At 33.8% G+C, this 11,025-nt stretch overlaps 1 pseudogene; it reads right to left on the reverse strand.

Annotated features, from left to right (window-relative positions):
• Positions 1–8,910: 8,910 nt before the first annotated feature.
• Positions 8,911–11,025, reverse strand: LOC105138296 (lipase-like PAD4; annotated as a pseudogene).

Raw genomic sequence — 11,025 nt, forward strand, 5'->3', positions numbered from 1 at the left:
AAACCAAAACCCTAGGCTTAAAACCTACTAAAAACATGTTATTGATGCAAATAAATTCTAAATTATTATCTAATAAAGTTGCATGAAGGATTCTATTCAAAGAATTGGACCAAAATTGATCAAATCATGGAGTTAACATAATTTTCTTTTCAAGAACACGAAGAACATCGTTAAAAAATAGTCCAAAAACCTAACACATTATCAAGCCTCCAAAATTAACATTTTTTTACTTCTAAAACATTATTTCTTCATTTTAACAAGTTACACAACTATAAGAAAACATGTTTGAATAATAATAAAAAAAACTAACAAATATCATCAAAATTATGCAAGATTTTCTAAACTTCAATATTGTCAATTTGAAATAGCCTATAAAAACATCAAATTTCGATTCAAAACTAACTCTTTAAACACTTGAAACCTAAATCATGCCTAGGAACTAAGAACACATACTAACAAACCTAAAAAATCAATAATCATACTGCCAGATTTTCAAATCAATTTATAACATTTAATCTAAACATCCAAACATATTATAAACATCCAGTAACATTAATAGATAACTCCAAACAAGTTCAAACAAAGAAAAAAACAATATTCTATCCATTAACTAAAATCAAAGCTAAAAGCAATATAATACCTCATAAACATCATCTACTAGGATAAGTAAATGTTTTATACCTTTCAAGATCAAATAATGGTTATTGCTCTTTAATTCCTTCATTTTCAAGTTTGTTATTTTCTCTCAAAGTTAAGAAAATTCTTGTGCTAGGCTTTTTATTAGAGACAAATCTGGTTCCTCTAATTATGACCAAGATATCAGTGATACTCTATAATTATAGCTATTCATTTACTCTGTAAATTTGCTTTCCATATTCTGTATATGTGTTTTTTATTTCTATGATTGTACAGATTCTATAAATAAAGATTTCCTCACATCATAACGTTGAGGCATTACTTTTTCATGATATCAGAGCCATCAAGATTATTCTCCATTTTCTCTGCAATTTTCTCTTTTTCAATGCAAGTCTGAAATTCTTGCAAATCTGATTCCTTGTCATGGCTGAATTCTCTACCAACCAGCTTCCACTCAATACTATGGTTCATATGGTGACCATTAAACTTACTCTCATAAATTACCTCTTGCGGTGTCTCCAATTTATACCCTTACTTCAAAGTCAAGATTTACTGGGTTATCTGGATAGGTCTTTCCCAGTACCTTTAGCTCAGATTCGTCAGGGCACTAAGCTGGTACCAAATCCTCCTTATAAAAAATGGCACACATAAGATCGACTTATACTCAGCCTTCTTTATATCTCTCTCACTGAGGAATGTATGGCTGAAGTAGTGGATTGCTCTTCCTCTCGTGATGCTTGGCTAGCTCTTGAAGCTTCTTTTTCACACAGTTCTAAGACCCTAGAAATTCAATTGAAAGATGAACTCCAGGTGATGCAATGAGGTTCTTGTACTGTAACTGAATATGCTCGTTCCTTTCGCTCTCTTTGTGATGAACTTAGTGCTATTGGCAAACCTGTTGATGACACCAATAAGGTACATTGGTTTCTTCATGGTCTTGGATCGGATTACAAAATCTTTTCAACTTTAATATCATCACAGCTGCCAATACCTTCCTTTGCCAACTTGATACCATAAGCTCTCAGCCATGAGCTTTTCTCTTGGTCTCTTCATGATGATTTATCTTCTCCGTCAGCTTTTGTTGTACACCGAGGTTTTTATTTCAATGCTGCTTCTGGTCGCCCAAAATCTATCATCTCTTCATCTGTTTCTGGAAATTTTTCTAGATCTTCGGTTGTTACTTGTCAATGGTGTAATAAAGAGAAGCATACTGCTAAGAAGTGTCATAAACTTAACATGTTAGTAAAAAAGGCTAAAGAAGATGGCTTAATTGAGGCTTTTTCTGTTACTTCCATTGATCCATCTACTACTTCTGAATGGTATACTGATACTGGCGCTACTTTGCATATGACAAATGATGTTAATGCACTTGACAATTATGTTCCTTATACTAGTAATCAAAGGGTGTATGTTGGTAATGGTAATTCCATGTCTATTTCTCGAATTGGTAAAATCAATTTGATTGTTGCTTCTCATCCTTTACCTTTATTTGATGTTCTTCTTGTGCCTAGTATTACTAAAAATCTATTGTCGATAAGCAAATTTACTCGTGAGAACAATTGCTTAGTTATTTTTTCTTCTTCTAGTTTTTTCATATAGGACCTAACAATAAGAAAGGTGATGGGAGTAGGTCGATGTAAGAACAGGCTTTATGTTCTTAATCGAGGCTATACAACTTTTTTTTTTTATCTAGTCTTTCTACATGTAATCTTCGTGCTTCATCCATTATTTGGCATGCACGACTGGGGCATTCCTCTTTTCATGTTATTTCCTCTTTAAATAAACATGCTGCTATTTCAGTTTATGATAATCTGTCAATTGATTTAAAATCTTGTTTTAGTTGTCAACTAGGCAAAAGTTATTGTTTACCATTCTCTAACTTGGATCAACGATGTAATTCTTTATTTCAATGGATATATTGTGATTTATGGGGTCTATCCTCGGTCACATCTCTATTTGGCCATAAGTATTACTATGTCTTAATTGATGAATTTTCACGTTTTAGTTGGTTTTATCCATTAAAACTTAAGTCTGATTTCTTTGACATATTTGTTCATTTTTATTAGTATGTCCAAACTCAATTTGACATTCAAATCAAATCTCTTCAATGTGATGGCGGTACTGAGTTTACAAATCATCGTTTTACCTCATTTCTTTGTGCAAATGGTATCATACAACAAATTGTTTGCCTTATACACCGAATCAAAATGGCATTGCTGAAAGAAAGCATCGCCATATTACTGAAACTGGTTTTACCCTTATGTTTCATTTTAATATGCCTTTACATTTATGGGTTAACTCTTTTTTCACTGCTTGTTATCTCATCAATCGCCTTCCATCACCATTTCTTGATGGTAAGTCTCTTTATAAGCCTTTATATTCTCACCCTCTTTCTTATTCCATGCTTCGTACATTTGGTTGCCTCTGTTTTCCTTTTCTTCATGATTACATGTCTCATAAATTATCTCCTAGGTCACTACCTTATGTTTTTATTGGCTATATTCACCTTTACAAAGGTTTTCATTGCTTGGATAAGAAAACTAATCGGGTATACATTTCTCATCATGTTTAACTTTTTAAAGACTATTTTCCCTGTGCTTCCGCTTCTTCCCCTCTTTCTTTTTTAGGTGGCACCGATTATATTACTTTTGATGATTCTTCTGACCCGTCTTTGTCTAGTGATACTTCAACTTTAAGTGTAATTCCAGCTCATCGCCTGACCTCCACCTCCTGTGTGCCTTGTGCTGATTCACACATTTCTTCACCACCTTTAGAAGATTTCTTACCGCCCTCATCTTTGGTGATAGCCTTGGACATCATACCTTCTGCTTCTTCTTCATCTCGTCTATCACCAACCATTAATCACCCTATGGTTACTCGTGTTAAGAACGATATTGTTAAGCCTCACATTATTTATTTGTTATTTGCTTTATCTTCTCCATCTTGGTTTGATGCACATTTTACAGTAAAGGAACCTTGTGGCTTTAAGTCGGCCATCAAGCATTCTAAATGGCTTTCTACTATGGATGATGAAATTACTGCTCTTAAGTAGAATAACACATGGTGTTTAGTTCCTCGTCCACATAATCATAATGTTGTTGGTTGTCGATGGATTTTCATGATGAAGCTTTAGACAGATGGTTCTGTAGAATGTCACAAGGCTTGTCTTGTGGCTTAGGATTTCTCCTAAAAACATCGCATTGATTTTGATGCAACATTCAACCCTGTTGTTCGTCCTGCCACTATTAGAATTATCTTAACACTTGCTGCTATGCATAATTAGGCTCTTCATCAACTTGATGTTAAAAATGCTTTCTTGCATGGTTTCTTTTAGGAGGAAGTCTACATGGAACAACCTCCTGGATATATTGATCCTGAGTTTCTCTCTCATGTTTGTTGCTTACAACGGGTTTTTTATGGTCTGAAATAGGCTTCTCGAGCATGGTTCCAACATTTCAGTCATTTTTTGCTTGGCCTTGGTTTTCATGCAAGTTGTGTTGATTCCTCATTATTTGTTTATCATGGTCCTCATGGTGTTCTTTATCTTCTCTTATATATTGATGATATGATCATCACTGGCAGTGATCAGCTTATGCTTCGTACATTCATCAATCGTCTAGCCCAATAATTTTCCATGAAGGATCTTGGTGACTTACACTATTTTGGGTATCAAGGTCATTTGAAATGATAAAGGAATTTTTATGAGTCAAGCAAAATATGCTCATAATCTCTTGACTCATGTCGTTATGGTGGATTGTAAACCAATTTCCACTCCTTTTGTGGTTGGGTCTCATCTCACAGAATCTAGCACTCGTCACTTTGATGCTACTCAACTTCGGTCACTTGTAAAAGCTTTAAAATTCTTAACTCTTACTCGACCTGATTTGTGCTACAGTGTTAATTCTATATGTCAATATATGCATGCTCCTACAACAGATCACTTTTGTGCTTTAAAGCGTATTTTGCGCTATGTCAAAGGTACCTATCATTATGGCTTACAGCTTTCACAACATTCTTCTTCCATTTTAATTGGCTATTCTGATGTAGACTGGGCTGGTTGTCCTGTTACCAGACGCTCTACCACAGGCTATGCTATTTACTTTGGCTAAAGTCTCATCTCATGGTGTTCTAAGAAGCAAACCACTGTTACTCGCTCAAGTGCTGAAGCAGAATACCATGTTTTAGCCATTGTCGCTGCTGAAATTTCCTGGATGCTTCAACTCCTTCGTGAGCTACATATCACACTTCCTTCTTCACCATGATTGCTATGTGACAACATTAGTGCCATTTTCATTGCTTCTAACCCTGTCACCAAATCTCGCTCCAAACATATTAATATTGACTATCATTTTGTTCGGGAACTTGTTATAGGAAAGACTCTTAGTCTCTGTTTTGTCCCCTCACACCTCCAGCTAGCTGATGTCTTCACAAAAGGGGTTGCCAAATTACAGTTCTTATTGTATCGTGGCAAGTTGTGTGTTTTTTCTTTTTCCACCACGACAACATTGAGGAGGGATATTAGAGAAAAATCTGGTTCCTCTAATTATGACCAAGATATCAGTGATACTCTATCATTAAAGCTATTCATTTACTCTGTATATTTGCTTTCCATATTGTGTATATGTGTTTTTCATTTCTATGATTGTACAGATTCTATAAATAAAGATTTCCTCACATCATAACGTTGAGGCATTACCTTTTCACTCTTAAACCTTCACACTTTAGAGTTCTTTTATCAATCTTTTTCTTACCTTTTTCTTTTATTTTTTATCTGATTTTTTAGGGGCATTTACAAGGTCTTAGATGGGTTCAAACATAAATGAATCAAAAATTAGTTTTTTTGATCAAAATAAAAGGGTTTTGGTGTACATTTCACAGCTTGGAGTTCTATAACTATGCTAGATTTTCATTGCTGGTTTTGCAACAAACTTGATTTTTAAAGATTTTGGTGGTTTTTCAAACTTGAAGACTATGAAGCTTGTTTCTAACCTTTTAATCTTGAGAGAAACATAGACAACATTTGATAAGATCCCATTCATAAGGCCTGAAGTGTGAATATATGGAAAAAAACTAGTGGTTTTGTGAAATGGATATCACAATCATTGATAATTGAGTTGACCAGTTTCGAGGTTTCTTTGGAACAACTCTAACATCATTGTCGTTGAATACCACATGATCTTGGTAGGGGGTACACACCTTTCATTTGGTTTTAACCTTACTCAATTTAAAGGTTTGTAACTTCACATTTATTCGTTTTAAAGTGTTAACCTGATCGGCCTAGAATTTAAAAATACAGTGATGACTAATCAAGAACAAGATGTTGAGTTCGTTGAAGAAAATGAGATATAAGTGTTTGATGGGAGTAACTAATCTTTATAGAAGGGATGTTTATCAGTTGGATGGTGGTGGTTATAGTCTTAAAAGTGATTGAAAATGCCACTTTCATTCATTTAAAACTACTCAATCAGTAAAAAATGTCAAAGAATAAGCTAAACAGTGACTGAACGACATATCGTTTAGGTTAAAATATAAAAATTAGAGTTTTTAATTTAGGATCTGACATATTTTATTTTAGTCCCTATTCTTCCATTTGCTTTCAATTGCACCCATAATTGCCTCCCAAACTCTTAATTTCATGCAATTTCAATCATTAGCCCCAAAGCTTAGCACCATTTTCATCTTGGTCCTTAGTTTTTTATTTATGCACTTAAATCCTTAATTGACCATCAAACTTTTAATCTTTTTAATTTGACTCTTGTTTTAGTCAATTTCAGCCCTTACAATTACATGTTTTTTTAGTTTGGTCCTTAGTTTTGGATTTTTTCAATCAAGTCCTTAATTACCCATCACACTTTAATATTTATGCAATCCAGCCCTCTAATTTGATCAAATTAATTCTTTAAAATTGTAAATCGACCTTTAGACCTTAATTTCTTCTAATTAAAGCCTAAATTGATTTCAAATATCAATTTTTTTTGCAATTAAATCCTTAATAAAATTAATTAAGCCTTTCAAAATTCTCATTGAATCCTTACCTATCCAAATTTGTATTTCTTTACCCCAAATAAAAATATTTTCACTAAATGGACCCTTTGTCAATTAAAATTGGGTTGCTAATTTTGTCTATTTTATACATGTTGGTCCTCTAATTCTTTAATTTATCATTTTAATCTTTCACCACCAACTTGGACAATCTCCTAGGCTTTTTTCATATATATACTCTTGTATTTTTGAAGTTTTTTTTAGGGGTTAAAAGTGGGTAACAACATAATGTGTTTGTCTATTTCTATTATCGTTTGATTGAATAAAAGAATATTAAAATAAAAAAATTTAGCAAACATAATTGAGTATCATCTTACGAGATTAAATATATTAATCCACAACTGTCTTTTGATTTTTCAAGTTTTATTTTTAGGTATCATTAATGATTATTTATTTATTTATTTATTAGAACACATAGTTGTTAGTTTATTTGATTACATATATATAAACTTTTATATTTGTACTTAAATCTTTTGAGCTATACAAATGCATTAAAAAAACCTGCATATATAATTTTTTGATAGAAATAAAAAATATCTAACCAGCAGTGAAGCACGAGTCACGTAACTAATATTGATGCATTAGTTGTGTTTTGTTTTTTTAAAAACAAAGTATATAATATTCAACTAGGGAGCAATGATTTTTGCCACGCTAGAATTTTAGTTGACGGCGAATATATATATATAAACACTAAAAGACAAAACCATCAACATTATGTGTTACATTATGGGTTAATTTTTTTTTAACATAGAAAATATATATAAACACTAAAAACAAAACCATCAACATTATTTGTTATATTACAGGTTAATTGTTTTTAACATAGAAAAAATAGATCACAAGAGATTATTTAATATTATTATCAAACTTGTTAGTAGGTCAATTTTGAAATCTCCTGATCCGATTTTTTGTTTAATATGTGTTTAAAATTAAATTATATAAAAATTATTCTAACATGTTTTAGTTGACTTAGTAAGTCTAAAACCACCTTGAAAAACTAGTAAAAAATGTGGTTTGAATTTAAAAAAAAATGAAGATGATATTTTTATTTAATATTGGGATAATAATATATTTGATTGACTCATGCTATACGGTATTATTCTAACATGTTTTAGTTGACTTAGCAAGTCTAAAGCCACCTTGAAAAACTAGTAAAAAACGTGGTTTGAATTTCAAAAAAAAAAATTAAGATGAATTTCAATAATATATTTGATTGACTTAAGCTATACATTAAATTAAAACAAAATATGAAGATATTCAAAATCAAGAAAATATTGAAGTATAAAATTGAAAACAAAAAAAAACTAAAATGAAAGGGGGCAAAAGGGTGAAATGGAAAGAGTTATAAAATTAAGGGGAAAAAAAGAGATGAAAAATGAAAGGGGACAAAAGAGGGGGAAAGGGAAAGGAAAAGGAGAGAAATAAAAAAAAAAGGTAAAAAAAAGGGATAGGCCTTTTTTTTTTTTTTTGAATGATAAAATTAACAAAAAAAAAAAAAGGAAAAGAAAGGGAAAAGAATGGAAATGAGGGGAAAAAAGAAAATAAAGGGCGAGAAAAAAGACCTACTTCATTGTGTAATAGGGAAGGTGGCAGGACAGTTCTTATTTTAGTATAAAGTAATCCTATGCAAGAAAACCATTTTCTGCGTGGTCTTTTTGTTTGGCTTTGTCCAGTGACGGGAAAGCTTGAACGAGGAATAGATTACAAAGCGTGTTCCTTTGTGTTTTTTTTTTTTTTTTGGATTTTTTGGATACATGTGATCAACATTTTATTATAGAGATAAAGGGTAGCCGACAAGAGTGTCCCATTTGGTTGTTAGATACTGAAGAATCCATAAATAAAGTCCAATTAGAAAATCTACCTACTGCATTTTTTACCTTGTTGAATTAGCCATGTTGAATGTGAATAGATGACAGAGCTGTAAAAAAAAAATAATTGCTCTAATCCTGCTATTAGCATATTCATAATCTTCTAGTCGTCAGCATCCGATCAGCATCATAGTTTCTGCAAAATCCGACTGTGTTTAAATTCATGATGATGGATCTGTACTGTCTTAAAGATGGAAATTATCTTATTAAAAACTATAATCAACAGGATGAACCAGGTCAGGCCAAAGAAGGCTGAGCAGAAGATGAACTGTAAATGATAATCTGCGATTGTTTGAGAGTAAAAACAGAACAGTGAGGAACATGATCTCCTTCAACATTCTTGAATTTACTTGATATGGTCTTATGCGATAAGGTTTTAAAGCTGATATTACCAAATAGAGCTGGTTTCAGCTTACGGTTTTTATTCACTCCACAGCCATGTCAAGAGAGTGTCCTAATACAGTTCTATTTTTCCCCATACCTGCCATGCAAATGTGTTTATTCTGTTGAACGATGCCTGTGTCTTGAGTTGTGAACTAACTTTTGTTCTGGCATCAGAAACAATCACTTTTTAACATCTTCAAGTCTCCGTACGAAAAAATATATGGTACAAACCACAGAAGTAGATGGAAACATTTGTAGTACAATTCTGATTAGTTTTCCCATTATCTTGTATTCTAGAACTCTCCTTCTTGATATCTACTTGTGTTTGATTTCATATTCAGAGGGTTTCAGCTTTTGAACCTCTGAATTCGCTTTGTCCTCGCTATCCAGCTTTTTCTAGATTTTGTCTTCATTGATTTGGAAAGGAACACTCCAGCTGTTGCGTTTGTTTTTGGCAAATATTGAAGATAGGGGAAATGAGGAAAGGGGGAGAGGAGTTTGACTGCAGTAGGAAATAATGGTGTGGCAGGCAGGAACAGGATAGTGGCATGCTCAACTATCACAGGACTGGAATCCCTCCCAGTTCCCAGCAAACTATGCTGATTTGATTCGGTATGATGGTTTCCCTTCAGATAGGAGTGTAATTCTGCTTTTCAATGGGGTTTATTGTCAGATTGTTTGCAGTTGTCAGTTCTCGCCAGTCAGAAGGAGCTATACCGGAAGAATTAGCCCTCCATAGGCAATTAGGCATCTCCAGTTTTCTGTTTCTGAAACATACCAAGAGTCCAAGCTCAAGAATGCACGAGGCTCTCAACAAGACAAGTTACACACCTGGAAGTCGTTCCTGCATGTTCACGTCTTTCCTTGGCCCCGTAATTTCCTGATCTATATTGGTAAGGAATGTTCACCTAGCAATTTCTTGAAGGTCGAATTCTCAAACCGAAAATCCTCACCTAGTTCCCCATCTTGAATCCACTTTTCAACTTTGTTTCTGAGTGTCGTGATGCTTTATTTGATTCCTAGGCTGCCATTTTTAATGCAGAGCTCCTCTACCTCTGCCAAAAAACAGGATTCTGTGCGCATTTATACCGTTTTGGCCTTCCCTTAAGCATATAGGGTCCCGTGTCTTCATTCTTGAGGTGTCGATAGTAAGTAGCGATATCCGAGGGTTCAGCAACACGGCGATACCTGGTACCAAGATCTATCCATGCATCCTGGCACTCAAACTCATCGGGGAGTTTATATCGCTTCAGTATTCCCATTATCTCGCCCCATATACCTGCTAGCTCAAGCCTGTCCAGATTAGCATGGAAATCTTCTTCATCATAGCAGCTTTCGCTAAGTTCGCAGTTTCTTTTGTATGCTTCTAGTTTCTGTATTTTTTCCTCAATGTCTCTCTTCTTTTCGTCGATTACAGCCTGGTTCCTCAGCTTCTGCTTCTCTAATTCTTTAGCGGCGGCGCTAATATAGAGCCTGGCCCTATCGCTCTGGCATACCAAATAAAAGACACCATTACAAGCTGTGGTCATCAGTCAGTCATGATTGCTATTGAAACTAATACGTCCAATTTCAGCAAATTTTGTGGATTCCAACTCACTGTTACTTCCTGTGTATCCAGATAAATTAAGCATGATAACTAACCATCTTTTTGACGACCGATCATGTGAGGAGCAAAGAAGCAAAACTTACCAGGCCTAGCCCACCTGAGGCATCATCAACTAAAAGATAATACAAGTGCTTCTAGATGACCATGATCAAAACTAGATACAATTTGCTTTTGTAGTTCAAGTGATCTCTTAGACTTCCTCTGGCAACTGTCACCTTTTCTTCTACTGTGCTTAACTGAGAAGAATTGAACAGTATTTGCAAAATGGCATCTGGATTACTTTCGACAACAAGTTTCCTATTACAGAAGACATAGGTCCCTAAGGGTGTGTAGGGACTTAATTTAATGAAGCTTGATAGTGTATCTAAAAGGAGGTTTGTGCTCCCCATGGTATTACAGGCAGCATAGCTAGCAACAGACGATGCATTTTCCATCACAATAACAAAGAAACCTGGAATTTGATCCGCATGTTCTTTCTTGTAAAATTTG

Source organism: Populus euphratica, unplaced genomic scaffold, assembly GCF_000495115.2.
Source record: "Populus euphratica unplaced genomic scaffold, PopEup_1.0 scaffold77.1, whole genome shotgun sequence".
In the NCBI taxonomy this organism is placed as follows: domain Eukaryota; kingdom Viridiplantae; phylum Streptophyta; class Magnoliopsida; order Malpighiales; family Salicaceae; genus Populus; species Populus euphratica.